The sequence below is a fragment of the Limulus polyphemus genome, unplaced genomic scaffold, assembly GCF_000517525.1.
Source record: "Limulus polyphemus unplaced genomic scaffold, Limulus_polyphemus-2.1.2 Scaffold3192, whole genome shotgun sequence".
In the NCBI taxonomy this organism is placed as follows: Eukaryota; Metazoa; Arthropoda; class Merostomata; order Xiphosura; family Limulidae; genus Limulus; species Limulus polyphemus.
In genome coordinates, this window is record NW_013668802.1 from 9,079 (window position 1) to 32,645 (window position 23,567).

Here is a 23,567-nt window from a genome sequence, read left to right on the forward strand (position 1 = left end):
CGTATTGTGAAAAAATCTGTACGTTATGGAAAAAAATTGATATATTCGGATTAAGCGTACAGGAATTACTGTAGAACATGTAAATATTTCAAGACAAAAACCATCGCAGGCCTGTTTCATCAGGTAATATATAGTGTTTAGTTGAATAATTATATACCGTTAAATAAGGAAAAACAAATACTGACGGCAACAATACTTTTTGAAAATTGATGTACAAGAGTTTGGTGTATAATGTTACAGGATACAAATAGAGATAATGTCAGTTCAAAATGTGCATTCTTAAGAAAACCCGTACCGGTCCTCAAGGATGTGGTACACTTAACCCGAAATAGATTATTACAAACCCATGTTTAACCTTGAAGAAACGAAGTGCTTACTTGTTAGACAGGTTTGCCTACATTTGTTTATTCTCAATACAAGTATATATATGTATAATGGCCCAGAGCCAGTTGTGTGAAAACGAGAGTATTCCAATTCAACTCGTGCATAATCTTTCATGGGAAACACATAATAATATAACAATAAAAACGTAATGAGTTGGTATCGCTTTCAAGGCTCTATTTCTGGAAATTTCACTAGCTGCTTAATTGAAATATATATGTAATTACTGTAAGTAACTTCTTGCAAGAAGTATTTAATTAAGTTTAACTGTGCAAGTGTCATCAAAAATCCAGTATTTTCAGTTCTTAAGTATAATTAAATGTATTCTTAGAAGTACGCAGAATTACAATTGTTGCTAAATCTATACTGCCCATATACCATCACTATGAACAATTGAATATGAGTTCACCCCAGTTCCCATAACGACATCATCCGCCTTTTTGACTGCTAATGCAGGAAGAGGTACATCCAACCCATAACGCCCACCCCATCATTCAGTGTCGTCTTCTGTTTGCATAATCGTGATATTTGAGAAATTAATTTGATAAAGTATTACTCGATGCTAGTCAATGAATCATAAGAAAGTATTAACGTAAAGATTATGTTTCATTTGTTTGCCAACGTTAGCAGTGATGTACAATCACACACACACACACAAAACACGCATACTTCCTGATGTCTGAAGGACATTTATGAAAGGTAATTTAACGCTGAAACTAAATCTGTTAGATACAATGTAGAACATAATTTGAATTAGAAAGTAGAACTCTACCTCTCTGTATGAACGTTCTACATTAACAACAACAAAAAACACTTTTGGAGCATAAGATCAGACAAAGACTGAGAAACTAATTTCGAAATATTCATGTGTCGTCTTACCTAACAGACTATGTAAGTACTGTTCATGTCACACAATGTTCTACATGTTTAAAAGCTCAGATTTGAGATTAAATGAAAATTTCTTGTTTAAATAATTGTGGACTTAAAGTTTGAATTCAAATTTATCTAAATAAAAAGTGTCCTATCAAGTTTTCCGTTACTTCTTGCTGCGTTTGCTCAAAAATAAAGCTCGCCTCGATGTAGATGACCTATTTAGCGTAGAAAAGTATAACATTTGACAAATTTAATTAATTAATATGAACTTATGATCAAAGGAAGCTACTAATAAAAACCAGAACTAAAACTTAGCTCATTAATGAGCATAGCTAATCAAATATACCATTCTTACGTTTTCATATATGAATATTATAATGCACTCTTTCGTCAGTTGGATACTCCTGCTGTTATCGAGATTTTGGGCGGTAATCAAAATAATATCCTCCGAGGATGTGCAAACTTAAGAGATTTAGGTTAGCCCTAAATCTAGGTACTAAGGTGATCATGCAGAACAATCTTCATGACAAATATATAATATTACAATAAAAAATATAAACTGATACATAAATTAAAGATTATAACCAATAATGTTAACCCTCGTATTATGTTTGTAATTTAGATACACGTGCTACGTTTCGAGTCTTGATTAATTAAATAACTTTATTTGCTTAACTTTTCCTATTTTATGTTAAATATTAAAATTAATATAATCTCTTATTGTAATAAACTCAACTACATATTCAATTGCGTCATAATGTTATGAAAGTCACTGTTGGGTTAAACAGTCCAGTAACATAAAAGGTCGGTTAATGCAAGTAACTTTAATGAAAACATAGAGTATACCTTAATTACGAAACATATAAGCACTAGTTTAGCAAGTGTTTTAAGTTTAAGTTTGGATAAGGTGACACATACGTTTGAATTTGACTTATTCTTCTCTATAGCTTCGAAAGGAACGAGTACACACAGAATCAGAGCAATGTGCTTAGTCCCTGTAGTGCATTTTGAAGCGTCTGATTATCTGTTTGCGAACTTATAAAAGCACTGGTAAGCTTTGATAATTTCTGAAAACTAAACTGACTTTATTTAAACGAGTTTCTTTATTGTTTGGGGTTTATTATGTATTTATAAGAATTGTATCAGTAACACAGAGTGACGAAAAGAAACCACATGACAAAACTTCATCATTTTGCTTAATCAAACGAACTTCTATATACGGAGATTGAGTACGTTATATTCAAAGCCTCATCACGTAGTTACAGTCTATGTAGCCACGTTCGGTCACGCTGTATCTGACGACCAAGCAATTTGACAATAACCATGCAGTATAGTTTCCATTCAAAAGGCTTAGTAGTGAGGTTTTCATGCCAAAAACACGTCTTTTCTCTGTGCATCTTTTCCATAATCCATCTACTGTACGAGGTTGAAGGTTTCCCAGCACATAGAAATCCATAGGAGCTGCGACTGGCTAATTAAACCGGTATGTTTTCGTATGGAATAGCATGAATACCCGTTTCGTTCTTCAGCTGCTTGAGGTATGCAAGGGTTGAGCTGATACGTCATGGACGTAACTTGTGTACACTTGTATAGACATGACTTGTGTCGCTTTACCAGACAGATGTCATTCTTGATTATGTTGTGTACTGTTGCCTGAGGCAGTGGATGGCTTTTACCATTGAACTTTGTGCTCATAGATATTCACTTGTTAAATATACTGCACTTACTTATCACGGCTAGGTTACGACTACTTGAACATTCATTTCTGGATGATCCTGGTATCTCTTAGTTTTCCTATGCCATTAAATATAAGGAATATGCCTGTCTTGGAAATTCTAAATAACTGTTCCGAACACATCTTTATGATCTGAGTGTGTAAGTAATTTCCGTCAAAAAGGATTCTTACACACCCGTTTAAACGTTTAAATTTTTGGTGGCAACACACCACCTACGTAACGGTCCCCCGGTCGGTCAGCAGTAAGTTTATGGACTTAAAATGCTAAAATTCAGGGTTCAATTCTCCACTTTGGAAGAGCGCAGATATCCCACTGTACACTTTTACGTTTAAAAAATAAAAACAACAACAAAACTTCGTACGTAACACCAAACAATGTCAAAATGTAGTTTTGTACATACTGTTCCTCTGCGACTTCATAATGGCTGTGATTGTCACGTGATTTACTGGTTTAATATCATTGTTTGTTTGTTTTTTGAATGTCGAGCAAAGCTACACGAGAGCTATCTGCGATAGCCGTCTCTAATTTAGCAGTGTAAGACTAGAGGGAAGGCAGTTAGTCATCTTGGGCTACTCTTTTACCAACGAATAGTGGGATTGACCGTAACATTATAACACCCTCATGGCTGAAAGGGCGAGCATGTTTGGTGTGACGGGGATTCGAACCCGCGACCCTCAGATTGCGAGTCGAGCGCCTTAACCACCTGGGCATGCCGGGCCAGGTTTGATATTAAGAAATCGTTTTAATATAATGTATTCAACCACATGTATATAAAGAAAATGAGGAAATCGTTTGCAGAAGCCTGCATAGAGAAACAAAAGAAGTGATTCTTGACAATTATTGTATATTGTGTTTAAGAAGAACTGGAATTCCAAGTAGGTTTTCTCAAAATGACTCTGGATAACCATTAAAAGTCTTTGAAGTGAAACTACTTTCGATAAAGTTACTACAACTAGTACTGATGTTTCCGTTGGTATGATGCATTTGCCAAAACTAATATCACCCGTAGTACTTTGTTTGTTTGTTGAATTTCGTTCAAAGCTTTCCGAGGGCTACCTGCGCTATCTTTTTTTAATTTTTAAGTGGTAGACTAGAGGAGAGGCATCTCTTCAATTCCACCCAATACCAATTCTTGGGCTACTCTTTAGAAACGAATAGTGGGATTAACTGTCCCATTATAACACCCTAACGACTGTAAGGCGAGTATTTTCGATGATGAGTTTCGATCTTGCGACCCGCAGGTTGGGAGCTGAGCGCCCATTAGTAATAACCAGGCCATACCATGTCTTCATGGTATCAATAACCATGCCTGTGTAGGAAGATCTGGTCTTTGTACTTCTTTACAAACATGTTTTAGTGAAAGTTTGTTTTTAACGAAAGCCAAGCAAACTCGGGAAGTTGTATATTTGATCTGACAAAAGACTTTGTGAGACTGTCTTAATATACTGAATCCTCAAAACTCCGACTTGTTTTTATACTGTTTACTCCGGATAGGGTCCATATATTATGCTAAATGATTTTATGTTCTTACCTGTTATAACAATCGTTCTAAAGAAAACAAAAACGGGATGAAATCATTCACTTTTTATGTAAAATACATTTTGGAATCGAGCAGCAATCAATGGAATTAATTGGAATGTTGATGATACTTTAGTTTAAATGTTTTTGTGACTTATATGTTATTAGCGATTTTGTAACCAACAATGTCACCCCAAAACAATTTGTTGCATAAATACTTTAGAAAAATGTGTTTAGAAAGCCGAAGGAGATATGTATTCTATCAGTATTGTGATTGTGAATAGTTGAAAAGTTTACTGCTTCCTAAATAGAATATTGTAACATATTACTGGCCCCCCAGTAGCACATCGGTATGTCTGCGAACTTACAACGCTAGAATCCGGGTTTCGATACCCGTGGTGGGCAGAGCACAGATAGCCCATTGTGTAGCTTTGCGCTTAATTACAAACAAACAAACAAACATATTGTTGGTATTATACTTAAAATTATATGAATAATTCAAATGTTGAAACATCCAAGGATCTTATCTTGGGTTCATTGAAAATTATTTAGATATACACATGAACCAAAAAATAGGCTAAGTTTATAATATAAATGAAAATATTGATAATGCGAGTTAATTAATTATTTGCTTTCATTATTGCTACTATTCTAAACAAAGATATTTGTTATACAAAGTCAAGTGCAAATAAAGGTAAAGTATAGGTTTTCAAGTTTAAAAGTTACGAAATTAATATAAGGCTCTGGAAAACATGACCCGGCATGGCCAGGTGGTTAGGGCGCTCGACTCGTAATCTGCGGGTCGCGGGTTCGAATCCCCCTCCCACCAAACATGCTTGCCCTTTCAGCCGTGGGGGCGTTATAATGTGACGGTCAATCCCACTATTCGTTGGTAAAAGAGTAGCCCAAGAGTTAGCGGTGGGTGGTGATGACTAGCTGCCTTCCCTCTAGTCTTACACTGCTAAATTAGGGACGGCTAGCGCAGATAGCTCTCGTGTAGCTTTGCGCGAAATTCAAAACAAACAAACTGGAAAACATTTTCGTTTAGTATCGCGAATAATGCGTTTTTTTCTTTCTTTAGATAACCACTTAACCACAATCACAAGATGCTCTGCCAAAGATGGCCAGAAGATGATCTTTACAATTACAATCTTGAACTATGAATGCATTTGTTTAGAATTGTTTTCTTTGGAACTGAAAAATGATCTAAGTTTGAAAAATAGTTATCCAATTAAGTGATTCTCCCATTGAAATTTGTATATGTTGAAAAAACTCATCTCTTTGATTGTTGAATACTAACGAATATCACTCAAATAACCAGCCTAGATAATTAGTCGAATAGTATTATTGAAATAACAGTGTACCTTCGACCATTCAAACGATTTTTTTGCCACAAACAATTGTTGATGATTCTTATTGCTTTGTATGATTGTTTTGTTCGAGTTTTATATATTCTAATTTGATTTATGCAATGTCATTTGAAAACAGATTAATGTATTTTAAAATATGCTTCAACCCTTGATGTGTTGAAATTTAAGAGTGTTCAAATAGGACCACAAGCACCAAAATAAACAAAACGACATGGTCCTATTTGTCTCTCTAAGCCTAATTTTACCTTCACCCGCCTTAACTCTCACAGTCAAACAAATATAATGCAAAAACCTGACGTTCGGACATAAATATTAAGCCTAAAACATTTAAAAACCTTCAAATAAGTGAGTCATAACATAACTTGTCACGCAGAAGTAATGATCTTTGAAACGATAAAAACACATTCTCGACATATTCATGTTCACATGTTTTTCTTCTGTGCAGCCTGTTAATTATCTGACAACGCCACTTTTCACACATTAAATGGAGAAACAAAAATAAGTTTCAGTGAAACTTCATCCGTTTTCCGCGGTCTTATTCAAATGTGGAATGTCAAGCTTTCAAAGAGAAGCATTAATTACGATATTCTGCAAAAGACAGCCATCATCATCGTGACCATCTGGTGGATGAAGAACATTTTGTGGTTTCTTCTTCTTCTTATGAATATCTGTATAAACTGTACAGTTTTTATCAAGATTTTATCTAAGAATTGTCATCATAACAGTTATTTTTAGGACTTTATTTAAAGAGTATATGGTGCCATTTTATTTATCAAAGTTTTTACAAACAACTGAAATATATAGTTATTTAAATACAAAACACTTGTTCACATTTGTTCAACAAATTGCAACAATTAAACAGATGCTGGTTTCGACAATGCTGTTTGTGATAGAAAAGATGGTGTTGGTTGTAAAATTACGGTTCATGCACAATAGGTTGGTGTTGGTTGTAGTATCATGAAATGTTAAGATTGTGTTGGTTGTAAATTTACGGCTCACCTTAACCTTCCATGATATTACAACCAACACCAACCTATTGTGCAATCTTAACATTTCATGCTATTACAACCAACACCAACCTTTTGTGCATGAACCGTAATTTTACAGCCAACACAATCTTAACATTTCATGATATTACAACCAACACCAACCTATTGTGCATGAACCGTAATTTTACAACCAACACAATGTGTTGGTTGTAAATTTACGGTTCACGCGCAGTAGGTTGATTGGTTGGTTAAGATGGTCGAAATACCCAGTTGAATTTGACTAGGGGCAAGAGAATTGTATGATATACTCTTATAGATGAAATTTTAATACCAACGTCAGGTATTTTACTAGTTATGTTTTAGTTTCTACAGTCTGGAGAGAATACGAATAATTCCACTGTTCTACTCGTTTTTAGTTAAAATATTTTCAATAGTAAACATCATATGAGTCACCATTATTTTATCGAGGTTTCAACTCACTATAAAGCTCCTTACATGTATAACATTTTATTATTTATAATAAAATTCTAAATTCAAGAACAGTTGTTTGCTATCAATCATTATGCTCGTAATTACTTACGTATTCTAAATGCATCTGATATGGTCCGGCTCAGTACAAACTGATATAATATTTAACATCCTGTGCTTTAAAAAAAAAAAGGTTCATAGAGGCAGTCAGAATAGAATTTCAAGAGCAATCATTTGATGCCTAGTGACCTTTCACAAGAGTCAATGAACTGGTAAACAATTAGCAAGAGTGTTTTTTTATGCACTACCAACAGAATTAAGAAATAGTTTAATTGTATCGCACTGTCCAAAACAATGCTCCATTCTCATTCTCCTGCTAATAACTGGGAGTTCACTGCCCAGTGACGTCTATCGTTACCACCACTAGAGAGTTACATTTCTACTCCAACAAAAGGAAAAGGTTGTTGACTAATGACACATGCTGTATGCACCAAGACTGGCCCTAAACATATCATAAAATCAGAATTCAACATATTGGATTTAAAATAGAACTTTAATTCTGCACGTAAGTTTATTAGATTTTGGTAAAAATCAAGTAGGTGCTAAACTTTAAAAAATCCAGTAGGTTATAAAGTGTAAAAATCCAGTGTGTTATGAAATGAAAAATCCAGTGGGTGAAAAAAATTTAAATATCGGGAAGGTGATAAAATCTAAAAACCCAATAAGCAATAAAATGTGAAAATCCAGTAGGTGCTAAGATGTACTTGATTTTGTTTTAGGAGCTGTGACGTCACTGGGCACTCCTACGGGCTGTATTCACGTAGAAGAATCCGGAGAATCATGTTGCCAATGTTTTATTTCAATCATATTTAGTTCTTAGAAGAAAATATCGTCAGAGTGGGATTCAGTGTTGGGCAATCACTGAAATGCAACTTTTTAAGTCTATCGCGAAGCGTTTGAATCGCTCAGAAAGAGACTTTTGTCTCATTATCAGAAATACAAGTTTGTTTTTCTTGTTCAATTATGAAATCGTAAAAATCTCTTAGAATGAGCACGCGCAATATCAGCATTGAATTTTCAGTCAACACGATACTGAGGAACGCTTTGGGAGATACTGCACTAAAAGTACGTGCGTGAAGTACGGAATTTACGTTCACAGATCCTGACCTCGAATACGGTACTAGCATTTCAATTACCTAGTAAAGTTTCAAGTTTCAAACGCTAACTTAAATGCATAGACGGAAAGAAAAATGATAAAATAGAATATTTAACTCACACGATAACACTTAGTGATGTCGAACTGAATGAGTTTTATTTTCACTCACGTATCACTAATCGTTCTTGCTAATGATAAAATATTAATTGAATCACATAGCATTGTAGCCACTAAAATATGTTTTTCTCTGTTGGATTTACTCATGCTAGGCTTATAGTATTTCATTAACTAAAATTACAATTTATATCAGATCTTCCCACACAACGCTTCATTCTGTTTCATTTCAGACGTGTTTATACAGTTTGCTTACATCACTAAGTTGGGACAGATAATTTTTTTTTATTGTTTTTATATACCATATCTTAATTACACACAAGACTTAGTACTTGCAAGCATAACCAATTGCTTACGATATGTGCTTTCATAATCGAAAATTCAATCTATGACATGAAACGTTCAAGTGCACACACGTTCATGTGGTTTACTCCCATTTAGTCTACTCTAATGTAATCATATACCAAAATAAATGCTTTATATTTTTTTCTGTAAAATTAGTATGCCACTTTATTGTAAATGAAAAACTTTAAAGCAGTATTATAATTTCTTGAGAACAAACTAGTTTTTTTTTATGTGATATATTTGTGCATGTATATAAAAATGTCGATGTGTGAGTGTTTTAAAAGTCTATTGCATCGTATTGTAAACTGTATAAAGACAAAAAATGCTTTGTTTCTAGAACTGTGCCGAAGTGTTTTTTTTTTTTATATCTAAACCTTATTCTATATTTGACAACCTGATGATTGTATTCTTTTAGGTTTATTCCCATTTCGTCTATTGCCAATGGGAGAAGAAAAAATGGGATGTTACCGTTCATTTTTATTTTAGCATAATCAATTTTTACTTCAGTATTCATATGATTTGACGCAACCAGAATATTAATTTTCACAATGACACTCTAAAAATCCACGCAAAATAGAAGTGGTTTCATGGTTTATTTACATTCTACCATTTTAAGCGATTAAGTAATATAAGGTTCTGAAGTTTGCCCACAAGGAACTCACTAATACTATGCAACCGAATAAACAGCTGCTTTAATGAATGAATTAATCGTTAGGTGTTTAAATTTCTCATCAAAATTCAACACCACCACTCCTGTGAAACAGCGCTGAAAGATTTCGGGTATGACTACAACATTTAAACATACCGGTCATTCGATAACATTTCTGTAGAGATTTGTTACAGCTTAGAAAAAATGTGAACTTATAACAAATTAATAACAACTGATTTTGCAGAATAAGAGTCTGTAAGTTTCTTTAAGCACAAAACTTTCAACTTCTACACAGTCAGTCTACGTTTTGCTTACTGTCTGATATGTGAAAAGCGAATTGCAGTGTTGAACTTTCAACATGTACTTCACCTTTGATCGGACAGAAGCTACTGTGAAGATCATGGCAACAACTAAAGAATATTATTTCAAACGAAGTTTGTTGAGTTTTAGGATAACGTTTGAAAAAAATCAGAATTTTTATGACAGTTTGTATAATTTGTTAGCCATAGTTCGCATCTTTTAATTAGTATAAAAATGATACCTGCCTACTCTATTGCAGCTTCCATGTGAGAACAATCCATTTTACTTTGTTCAAATAACCTAACTTTGCACCAAAAGTGCCGTTTTAAATAAATTAATAGATGAATCAGTTTAAAGTTGTAAAAAAAATGACTTAAATTATAACTGATCTTTTTCAAATCTCATTTCAAAATTATTTGACTTTTTTACTGAACAACTTCAGGAGAGAAAACTATGTTTCTTAAATCTTAAGGACTCAAAAAGGATTTTACTGAAAAGGAAAGTACAAGACATTTACGACAACTCTCTGAAACGAATTTTTGACTCCACAACACTAAATATAAAAATCTCCATATTATATCAAGTACAAAAGAAAATCTTAGCATTTCTTTCCTAGGTGTTTATTATCCTTTGTCCTAATGAAGTAGTTTACACACGTCAAGATACCGTTTGTCTGTTTTATAAACTCCAAATTAAATTATGCACATGAAGGTATAAACAAACAACCTGTCAATGTATGTGACAGTGGTTTTTATATTACATAAATCAGTTTATCTTACAGTGGTTTTTATATTACATATATCAATTTATCTTAAAGTGGTTTTTATATTGCATAAATCAATTTATCTTACAGTGGTTTTTATATTACATGTATCAATTTATCTTACAGTGGTTTTTATATTACATATATCAATTTATCTTACAGTGGTTTTTATATTACATATATCAATTTATCTTACAGTGGTTTTTATATTGCATAAATTATATACTTTCTCCTCATTGTAATATTAGCTTAAAAATCCTTATACAGGCTATATTTACAATTCAAGATTTTCCTACCTTGATTAAATAAAAAAACAACCTCAGCTGAATAAGACTCACGAAGCTACCGAGCCAAGAAAATCTATACTTGGATCTCTGCAACCGATAAGAAGAGTGTTCTCACTGCAGTACGTCGTCCCCAACTGAGCAGAACAAAACTGACGTGGCTATCTCTGTTTTCACCCGCCCCTGTCCTAGTAGTGATGCTAGCTGTACGAGTCTAGACTCCTTTCTTGGCCCACTTCACAGAGTACTATGCGATCTACCAAGAGCTTGTGAGAATAGTTACAGTATTATACAACTTGTTGGGTTGAAGGAGTCCTTCAAAAAATTATTGTATTGAAAATACAAAAAAAAGTGTTAGGTGAAAAAATGATTATTAATAGTTATAAAAAATGTGACTTTATGTTTAGTATATTTTCCCTTTGATTATGTAAGAGAACGAATAATTTTAAGCAGAAACACAGTTTAATTTAATGGGTTGAATAATATAGCAACCCGTGAAAAAAACTCGCCAAGTCTAAAAAAAATATATATATTCGCAAATGGGCAGTTTTCTACTTGGGGTTTCTTACCACCAACGCGGATGATGATGCCTTGCCGGAGTTGTTGTAACAAGCGGGAGGCTGTAGCATCCGTTTGTGCACTAAGTGACATTTCTAACAAAGAGACAAGGTCAGTAGTTAAAAAGAAAAAACGAGCCTGTCATAAAATACACGAGAAGTATTTGTTCACTTTATAAATACTATTTGTCTTTTTTTTTCTACATAAGACACAGAGACAAATAGTACGTGTCTAAATATGGTTAAGTATATATTTATATATATCAGCAGAACTGCTCGTCAGCTGTCGATGTGTTCCAAGTAGTTAAGAAAAGTCGTAGGTGGGATCCGGCACACGCCCATTCATTCTGGTGCAATTAGCGTGTTGAATTCAGGAATAACAGATAGATGATTGTTGATAATTCATGCCTGTCTTATTAACTAGACAGTCTTGAATTATTTCTAACTGTAATTTGTTTAATAAACAACAGTTTTAGATATAAATGCAAATTTGTGTTGTTCTGAAAGATTAGATACTTTGATGAAAGGGAAGTAATGCTAACGTCTGTTTTATTTTTTTCAAACAGACAAATACAGTCATAAGATAAGAGAAAGAAGTGGCCCATTAAAATGTTTTTACCAAAAATTGTTTTTCACGGTTAACAATAATTGAAAAAGAAAAAGGTAACCGGTTAGGGAAAATACACAAATTTTGTGCTGTGAAGGTTTGAAGTTCACATGCCAAATGTTTTTTAAGATCTTGATACTAAGATTATGAACATTTGATCAATAAAATATTATGTGTGTATTCCCATATTAAAATACACTCAGTTTTATTAGATTTATACGAAATCGAGTGATGCTAATTAGTAAAAGTTTAGGATTAAATGATATGTTTCACTTCTACATCCTTTCTCTGACGAATATTAAAGTTTGGGGTCCGATCCTCGCGGGGGACACAGCACAGAAAGCCCTTTTTTTTTTACAGTTACGCCAAACTAAAGAAACAAATCAAACAATGTGAAAAATTAGAAAGTACTTACATTGTCTGAGAAATAAATGTGCTTGGCTGTTCCATCCTACCCTTCATATTTATTAATCCCAAGTTCCAAACAGAATGGCTCTAAGCTAATTTTAATAAAAAGGAAATTACTTTTACTATATAAATTAACTTTAAAGTGTTTAGTTGTTTTGAAATTACTTTCTGGAAAGTGATATAGAAAAAAAAAAGTTTGTTTGTTGATAAGCGCAAAGCTACACAGTCGGTTATCTGTGCTGTGTCCACCGCGGGTATCGGAACCCTATTTTTAGCGGGATAAGCCCTCATACTTACCGCTGAGTCACCGGGGGGTGGGGAAATGAAGTTATTAATTAGGTAGTTAAGATCGATTATAAGTGGTTTTTAATAACTGAGTCATCAAACATTAGCACATACATTTTTATTTATTTTTTGGTTTTGTAGATTAAAAAGAAAGAAATAGAAACATTAAATAAATAAAGAAACTTCGCTATCAAAACAAAACAAATTATTTTTAACCTGGTAGAGACACCAAACTTTTCCCTTACACATTCTCATGTGATTTAAAATATCCTTCTTTGTAGCTTTATAACAGATATTGTGCCACATGCTTCGTTATAAGGAAGTTAGGATAACCCCGGAAACTTCTGATTACACATTTAGCAGTTTTGTTCCCTGCACAATTATTGTACCCAACATTAGTATTTTTGTTGAAACAACAGGTAATTCTGCGCGGCCTAACTGAGTTAAACCAGGTATGATATATTTTAAAACAACATTTTCCATAATATTTAAAACTAAAGGTACAGCTGTGATAATGTTAGAGCGTATAAAGTACAAACCCAAGTACACTTGTTGTAGTAATGATATTATAGCGTGTAAAATAAAACTCAAGTACAGTTATTGTAGCAATAAAGGACCCAAGAAAAGGGCGATGATAATGCAGAGGTGGAGTACATTTTATTAGAATGATTTTCCAGCCTCACCATGTCGTTACAGTCCATGTCGCCACGTGCGGTCGTGCTCTGTGTGACGACCGTGCGTATTGACAATATCCCTGCAGTGTAGTGTTCTTTGCAAAAGGTTCCTGATAAGGCTCTCATGTCCAAAGCACACCTCTCTTCCTTGCAATTTTTCCTTAAGCCACCTAGTGCGTGAAGACAGTGGTTTCCCAGCACCTTTTCCATGAATCGCACAAACATACATAGTTGACTTGACCGGTAGACATTCGTATGGAATAACACAAATATACATGTATGTTTCGTACTCCAGTTACTAGATGCATGTGGCAGTTAAACGGATATGTCGTGGAAGCAACTTGTACACACGTGACCTGAATTGTTCTTCCAGATGGAGGTCCTCTTGATTATGATGTGAACTGTTGACTGGGGCACGTGAAGGCTTTTTTCGCTGACCTCTGTGTTCGTATATTCTCACACGTACAAAACACCACACTTTGCTTACCATGGTTGGATTAGGACTTGTTGTAAGTCTCTTTCTGGATGCTCCTGGTGTCACATGTTAATCCACATACCTTTGTTTTCCAATGGTATTAGGTACGATGGATATCCCCGGTTTAGAAATTCTAAATTACTGATCTGATGAAAATATCTGTCTCAAAAGCAATCAGATTTTGATAGTATCACACTATCTACGTAACGCCAAACACTGTTAAATTGTAGTTCTGTTACAAGATGTTCCAACGTGACTTTATATAGGCTGTAGTTATCACTTGCCTTAATGATTTTTATATTCGAAATCGTCTGAATATAACCTACTCAACCATTTGTATAATCTTTTCGTCATACTTTTAATAACAAAATTTCAAAACATATCTAAGATGCCAGTGTTATAGCTTAAAAGCACATTTGTAATGAGATAATAACTTTAAGGTACAACTGGAACGATTCCGTTTCTTTCAACACACATTTCTCACGATATTATAATGTTCCTTCCGATAATAATCTCCTTTGAATTTTCACTGTAAGTTGTACGGTTTACGAGGAGTGAGATGGTTGTACATTTGGGTGATTGGCAGCTATTTTAATTTATATTAGGAAGTGTCAGTTGCTTCATAATGTTGTCTGTTTTTACTTTTTGGAAAGAGCCAGCATCGCCAGGTGGTTAGGGCGCTTGACTCCCAATCTGTGGGTCGCGGGTTCGAATCCCCGTCACACCAAACATGCTCGCCCTTTCAGCCGTGGGTGCGTCATAATGTGATGGTCATACCAACTATTCGTTGGTAAAAGAGTAGCCCAAGAGTTGGCGGTGGATGGTGATGACTAGCTGCCTTCCCTCTAGTCTTACACGTCTAGTTATCGTCAATTATATAATAATATTTTGAGAATAACTGATATATTTTCAAAAGTTCAGAGTTGTTCATACAGTATATTAACTTAAGATTTTTAATACATATTAAACAGAGCCTTAAGGTAGATAAATGTTGAGAAAACAGCTCCATATCTTCAGTATTTTCATTATAAAATTCCGATGAAAATTGTTTGAAGTAACATATTTTTTTTTTAGCAAACATTTGTGACACATTTTATTTTGATTGCGTTTAAAGCTCATTGTTTAATGTAAACTTCTGGTTATGAAAAATACTCTTATATTAAATTTAATTACACGTGTACTGGATAGTTTCTTTCCTTTCTCAAACATAACATATGATCTGTTTGGTTCAATCTCTAATACCCCTATGTACCAAAAAAATCTTTAGTTAGTAATTACCACCATGTATCTAGAAACTTTTGCGAATAATGTCTCATCGTAAGCTCTATTTCATTGACTTACAATTTAAAATAGAAGTCGGTGATCACTTATTTTCCTTTGGTACAGATTACACTGGAATAATTAGGAAGCAAATATTGAAATTTATGTACATCTTAACTAAACGGAATTTAGGCTGTAATGTCTATTAGTAACCAGTATTTGAAGGTTTGATAAAAGTAGGTTAAAGGTAAAAGTTAAAACAAGAGCTAATATTAACCTGTATTTCGCCAGAATTTCTATATAAAGTAGTTAGAAGACGTGAACAAATCCTGTAGAGGTTCATATGATGTAGAATAAATAAATCAAAAACTTCGCGGAATCTAATCCCAGATTTTAGCGTTGTAAACCCGTAGACTTCCTGCTGTTCATGTACCCCGCTGGGACAGCGGTAAGTCTTGGGATTCACAATATTAAAATCAGGGGTTCGATTTCCTTCGGTGGACACAGCAGATATCCCGATGTGGGGAGCGAAAACTTCACTCAGATGGTTTAAGTTAATTTGAAAATTTCGTGGTTTAACTAGAAATAAAAATCATGGATGTTTTATTGAAGTTCATCATGATCTACTTTTTAAATACCTGAATACTTTTATCGTGTTTGATCTTAATATTCTTACTAAATTTGGAGGGAAATGGAATACGTGTAATGGAGTTACGAATGAAAAAAAATCATTTTTTTTCAGATTGTTGCTATTAATAGTGGTTTTTATATGTTCTATGCATCTTAATCATATTTCATTTCTTTGTTTTTCAAACAAACTTTTTTTTTCGTGGATATAAATATATAACACCAAGTATGCTTATATTCTTATGAATAAATCTACATTTTCCTCACGAAATTAACTCTATCTATCTATTGAAAGTTCTAACACCTGAACTGTTGATGCTTAATGCTAGTATTTCATCACGTAGCTGAGTAATAACAGTGTAAAATAAATATATGTAATGATTATGCCAACCTACTTTTAGAATATGTTACCGAACACCAAACACACGTACTCCTTGTTCGGAGAACTAAGCTTTTATGTTTGTGTTTACACAGAAACGAACGTGTTATATCGTTGTTTTTTTTTTTTTGCTTTTTTTAAACACAGGATTTTGTAATCAGTACGTCTTCTTTCTGGATTTTTCGGTAGTATCTCTATACCAGCTGTTCCTTTGATCCTCGTGAACTATTAGGCAGATATAAATAACGTCATTAATTAATAGCGATTAACTGATATATATATTCGAAGACTAAACACGTGTACTTTTAATTGGCTTTAATATCATAGGATTACGTACGAATAAAATGACATCTTTTTCCTTCTTTGTAGCTGTTAAAATTAGTAATAGGGCAGTTAAAGACTTTAAACGAAGTTGCTTTGCCCTCTGTATTCTAGTGATACAGTTCATTTACATTAGTTTTAAGTTATGCTGAAGTTAAGAGCATATCTTTATTAGTCTTAGCATGCTAATTTTATGTGATATATTCAAATACGTTTAATTTTCATCATGTATCATATCGGATGTTGTTTCAGTAGCTATGTGGACAAAAAGAAATAGATGTCACGTAGTGTTTACAAAAAATCTCAAAATAGATTTAGTTTAGAATGTGGTTTTATGCTTTCAAGATCTAAAAAAAACAAATGGAAACTTCTCACAAACAGCTGGCTCTAGCGTGGATACAGTTATGCCTCTCATAGTCGTTGAAGTTTTACTGATTAGTTTAGAATGTGGTTTTATGCTTTCAAGATCTAAAAAAAAACAAATGGAAACTTCTCACAAACAGCTGGCTCTAGCGTGGATACATTTATGCCTCTCATAATCGTTGAAGTTTTACTGAGCAGGTTTAATTGTTTATAACCATCAAAGTATTTAGTGAATCCATTTAAACGTTTCTATAACGACTGATTTCTCATTTGTCAAAATGAGAACTCCAATTAGAGGAGTGGTTAAGAAGTTAATTTATTACGCGCGATATTATTTTTGTTTGTTTGTAATTAAGCACAAAGCCCCACAATGGGCTATCTGTGCTCTGCCCGCCACGGGTATCGAAACCCGGATTCTAGCGTTGTAAGTCCGCAGACATACCGCTGTGCCACTGGGGGGGGGCACTCGGTATTATTGCAATATTTCTGAAATTGCAATTTATGTTTGTTTGTTTGTTACGGAGTTCGCGCAAAGCTACACGACGGCTATCTGCGCTAGCCGTCCCTAATTTAGCAATATAAGACTAGAGGGTAGGCAGCTAGTCATCACCATCCACCGCCAACTCTTGGGCTACTCTTTTACCAACGAATAGTGGGATTGACTGCACATTATAACGCCCCCACGGCATGTTTGTTGTGACGGTGCAATTTATGTTAAGGTAAATAGAACTGATAATAATATAATGAGGGATCTTCTAAAGAAATTCAGTGATGTTATCACTAATCTAACTTCAAATAGGCTTGATGTCCTAAAATTGGAAATTTTCTCTTGCAGGTGGTTTTTGTTTTCTATCGTAATGGGGGTAGAGTAATTTTCGTTTTTAATCTAAACAGTGCAACTTTGTTAAATTTCGAAAATGTTAAATTTATAAAAATTGGTAAAAAAAGTATTTTATGTTGACATCAATCAGTTTTTAAAGACCATTGATCCAAGAAAAACATAAAGGGAGTGAAGTCGTAATAAGTAAAGTTTAACGTAAAACTCTCACGAAGAAATAAAAATGAAATATCATATCCTTTTCGTCAGATTCGGCAGATGTTAATAAAACATGTTGACTGACACATTTCAAGTACCAAATTATGCTTATTAAAGTGGTGAAACTGTATTTTACATACACACTAGATTCTTAATGAAGTCGAGCGTTTAATTCGTATAATATTATAACTAGAACGCAGTTATGAACTTTGAATATGATTAGGTCGGTACGGTAAAAGAATGTCTTGGGAGAAAGTGAACCGCGACAACATTTTTACTGTGATTTTATTTAATGTTGTATTCACCTTTTAGTACCATTATGATCAGCCTTGACACTGATACTTGGCAGGAATCAAAGGCTTCTGGCTACAGAAATAATTATAAAAATAATTTTCCAGTTTCCATGGTGCTGGAAAATACCTGACAAATTTTACGCACATAATATCTTTAAGGATCGTGAGTCATCAGGAGCTCTTGATAATTTCAATAATTTGACACTCAGGAGTAAAGTGCATTCAAGAATATTCCACATATTAAAAAGCGATGAGGTCACTTTTATTATAGGATGTATGAGGACTAAAAAAGTGTTTATAAACATCGATATATATATATATATAACAAGACAAGGAAATGAGCCCTGTGTTTTCGTGAAATCCTATCGCATGACCTGAATCATCGGTGTCGGTTCCGCTTACACATCCAAAATTTAGTGACAAGCCTGATCGTGCTCAAAGACTGTTCTATGGAATCATCGTGTCAGGGACGTGTTGACGTTGCTAGGCAACCACCATGTTAATTGGGTGGAGAAGTTAAAAATAACAACTTTCTACACATAGACTCTGGGCTAGAGCCAACGAGGCAAGACATCCGCCTTTCGTATTCTATAGCACAATAAAGCTTTGAAACACTTGCAACAGATGAACCTCCTTTTCAAATTATTAATAATTAACATATCACATTAACTGTTTCTAGTTGGTGAAAACCAGGTTTCTGCTTATATTGGAAAATGAGAACATTTTATCTTTGGTATTCATATTAATTTCCTCGAACCAAGATTCTCCAGTCGTTTTAAGGTACCATTAAACAGACTAATATTAAGTTATTTTTTGTGGGATTTCAAGTTTTGTTATTTGGGAAATAAAACATAAACGTTCACGTGCGTGATGCCTTCCAGGAATTAGGAGGTACAAATAAATTAGGGTCAGATATTTTAATTCGACGATTACACATCTGCCCGTTTGTGTGTTCTATTAAAAATATGTTTTACACTTTTAAATACCTAAAAAAACATACATACTAGTAATTATAACATGTATTAAAATAAACAATTCCAGTCGCTAATGATTTGATCAGAAATTGACAATAATTGCCTGAGAAGAAATATTTCTATCCTTACAATACTTTTCAATTTTTAAACCGTCAAGGATACTAAAGAACGGGAAACTGAATTTGGATTTCTTGTTCTTAACAGATAAAGCTAACAAATACATATAAGATAGTCGGATTTTGGGAAAATCTAACGTCTTCGGGCATTTCTGATAGAAAATATTTCCTACATAATTTTGGGGGGCTGAATCCAATTTTGTTGCCCATCGAGTTCTAGCTTTTGTTTTTAACCTTTAAAATACAGAAAAACAATAATGCCACTAGAAAACAGAACCAATGCTATCATTCTAAAAAAAAAATATTGTGATGAAAGTTCTCAAACACCTCATTTCATATGATTTGGGAAAGTTAAACTTGAATTTGTTGTTGTTAAATTTTAGCTTTCGTTTTTAACATTCAAAATCGGTATTATACATGTGTCTGTGTTCACTGCTGCCTGGTAAGGTGGGCACTTGATGTGGAAGGACAAGGCAGCACTTGTACGTGGAAGGATCTCGGGTTAATGAGACTTCACAAAGATGATTGCTTGAGCCTTGGCCACAATGTAAGCTTTTAGTACATTGTACACCTTGCAATGAACAGTTCTGCATTATTTGCAGCTTAATCTTCCAGATCACCTTTTCTTAAGCTTTTAAGTAGGTCATGGTGTCGCAGGAAAACTTCCAGCTTGTTTTATTTTTGTGCCCTCAAATGTATGAATTAGTGTCGCTACAAAAAGAGAATGAAAGGCTAGGATGAAGTCCAACACAACTAGTCTAAATGGAAGTTGTTCCACAATGGCATGAACTAGAGTATACATTTTCTTGGAATATTGCCGTTGGTTCTATTTTCAAGTGGCCACCTTGTGTTTCTACAGGACTTCCACCACCTGTAACCATGAGCTGGAGGTTTCCAGACAATTTGCTTTTGTCAATTTTGATGCCTCTGCCTCCTATCCTCGAGTCCTGTCTGCAACTGATTTCTTGCAGCTGCACCACGCGGTGCATCAGTGTAAGCTGCAAATGCAGAAAGTGTCGTATTATATGCACAGAAGCCCGCAAATGCAGAACTGTTAATGATACGTGTAATAATCATTAAGTCATTATACAACTGAAGTACTGAATGTTGTTCAGCAAACCTTACCTAATAGACAGTTGCGTAATTTTCTTTACATTGAAAGTTATTTAATTTCACTCTTAATAGTAGTCACACCACTTCATATATTTGAGAGCACGGCAATAAAATAAGTTGTAAAGTTTTTCTGTGACACCATGACCTTAAAAGCCTAAGAAAAGATGACCTAGAAGCTGAAGCTGCAAGTAATGCAGAAATGTTCATCTGAAATGTGTACAATGCATAAGGTATTTTGTATCTTTACCTCCTGTACGTGCATGTGCCATCGCTGTTTAAGCATATCTTGTGACAAAAATAATCCTATTTATTAAATAGGAAATCTGAAAGTCATGAACATTCCCGCATTGAAGATGTTTGGACATGTATTTTGTAAATTAAAGTACCATGCAGATTATACAGTATTTTGTATAAAAGTTTAGGCAACTATAAAATTGTATGGCCTTACAAGATATCACGTGACAGACAGTAAATTCAAATTTAGCATCCTTAAATCATGTGAAATTAAGTGTCTGTTAATTCTCATCCCAACAATTGTTTTGAATTATGGCAGAGGCTGTGTTTTCTGGCATGCATCTTGCTATTTGGGAAATAAAACATAAACGTTCACGTACATGATGCCTTCCCGGAATTAGGAGGTACAAGTAAATTATAGTCAGATATTTTAATTCGAAGATTCCAGATTTGCCTGTTTGTGTGTTCTATTAAAAATATGTTTTACACTTTTAAATACCTAAAAAACATACATACTAGTAATTATAACATGTATTAAAATAAACAATTCCAGTCGCTAATGATTTGATCAGAAATTGACAATAATTGCCTGAGAAGAAATATTTCTATCCTTACAATACTTTTCAATTTTTAAACCGTCAAGGATACTAAAGAACGGGGAAATTATTGGACGTTCTGTGTACACCAGTTAACTGCATGAACTTTTGTATTTTTGTGTGAACTGCTACATAATAGCTTTGGGCACTTAAACAGATTAATATATGTGTTATTTTTTGTTTGTTTTAACTCATCATCTCTCTTCCATGAGAAGTTTCACGAATTACTGACTTGTTTGTTTAACATTAAGTACAAGGCTACACGATGGGCTCTGCGTGCTGTGTCCACCATGTGTATCGAAACCCCGCTTTTAGCATTATAAGCCTTCAGATTCAACACTGAGCCACTTCGGAGCACGAATTATTGAAGATGAAAATAAGTTATCAGACGACACAAAAACGTACTCATCAGACGACACAATAACGTATTCGGTAGATTTGACTAAATTTTGCTTGTAGTTAAAAACAGAAATGAAAGTCTGTAGAAGATGCAAGTAAGAATTATCAATGTTTTTCACATTTTGCATTTTTCCTCAGGTTTGTTTGACAAACACAAAGCCACATAATGGGCTATCTGTGCACTGCCCATCACGAACATTTTCCCTTAGAAATGATCCTATGTTTAGCCTTACCGAATTTCTAGCTTGTCGTTTTAATGTTCATGGATTGGTATATCTTGTAACGTTTCAGGGTTGACAACACAATAGATAACAACGTGTAGTGTAACATGTTTACAACTAGTCCAGGACCATAACTACATACCCACTGCACTTGATGATAAGTTGCTCAGTTTTGTGATTTTGTACGTACGTATTCAATCTATTTATTCAAATAGTACAGAAACAAATGTGATATGAAAATGATCTCGTGCTTTTGAGGAAAGATATATTATCTCATTACAAATTTTAATTAACGTTATAAACAAAATTGTTATTGTATGTTTGGATTTGTTTTCTATACTCAAACAGTTATATATATTCAAGCATCATCTGAAATCAGTTTCTACTTCTTCGTAAATATTCTGACATTAAATTATAGCATTCAACTTTTGTTTAACCCTATAATTACTGATCAGAAGTATTAACATTGTTTATTAGTATCTTATTTGTTTAATCCTATAATTACTGATCAAAAAATATTAACATCGTTTACTAGTATCTTATTTGTTTAACCCTATAATTACCGATCAGAAGTATTAACATTGTTTATTAGTATCTTATTTGTTTAATCCTATAATTATCGATCAGAAGTATTAACATTGTTTTCTAGTATCTTATTTGTTTAACCCTATAATTACCGATCAGAAGTATTAACATTGTTTTCTAGTATCTTATTTGTTTAACCCTATAATTACCGATCAGAAGTATTAACATTGTTTTCTAGTATCTTATTTGTTTAACCCTATAATTACCGATCAGAAGTATTAACATTGTTTTCTAGTATCTTATTTGTTTAACCCTATAATTACAGATCAGAAGTATTAACATTGTTTACTAGTGTCTTATTTGTTTAACCCTATAATTACTGATCAGAAGTATTAACATTGTTTACTAGTGTCTTATTTGTTTAACCCTATAATTACTGATCAGAAGTATTAACATTGTTTACTAGTGTCTTATTTGTTTAACCCTATAATTACTGATCAGAAGAATATGGACTTCATTGGCATTTTAATTGCTGCTCAGGTCCCCCTATGTATTTTACTTAGAAAATGAATTATTTCACTCACTTTTCTTGGTCACTTCTTTACATTGATTGTTCAATCAGATAAACACATAAAGTTACCAAATATACAAGAAATATGCGAACCCCATAACTACTGAACGGTATAAAAACAAGTTGATAATTCGAAGGTTTAGCAACTGACTGATTTTTCAACTACACTTGATCTGGCGTGGCCTAATGGTTAGCGTGGCTGCACTATGAATTGAGGGTTCATGGTTCACGTTTCGTTGCCGCAAAAACTCGCTCAGCAATTTAGGGCTGTAGGTGTGCCCTAAAAATGACGGTAAAATCCTATTATTTGGTTATATAAGATAAGCTCTAAGGTTGGCAGTGGGTACTCTTGACTAGTTGCCTCCTCTCTAGTCTCTCATTTCAAAACTAAAGACGGCTATACGTAGATGTAGAACTTATCTGGCTATAAATAGATATTTTAAACAAATGATCATTGAAACGTATAGAAAAGCTACCCCAGTTATGTTTTCAAGCCGACAAGCATATAGAATTAAACTAAGTAACAATATCCATCATTGATTCAATTGAGTCTGATAGTTGGTATTATACTTCTCCAACACTCGTAA

At 33.7% G+C, this 23,567-nt stretch overlaps 1 protein-coding gene across 2 annotated transcripts in view; it reads right to left on the minus strand.

Annotated features, from left to right (window-relative positions):
* Positions 1 to 11,648, minus strand: part of LOC106468856 (leucine-rich repeat-containing protein 15-like) — a 13,815-nt gene extending 2,167 nt beyond the window's left edge. Inside the window, exons 1-2 of one of the 2 annotated variants that reach the window (XM_022397212.1) lie at positions 11,516 to 11,648; positions 10,959 to 11,212 (exon numbers count right to left, since the gene is read on the minus strand). The gene's annotated coding sequence lies outside the window, so the exon portion shown is untranslated. Of the gene's footprint in view, positions 1 to 10,958 lie in introns of both variants that reach the window. The other variant, XM_013929296.2, reaches the window with a different exon arrangement.
* Between the last annotated feature and the right edge of the window lie 11,919 nt (positions 11,649 to 23,567).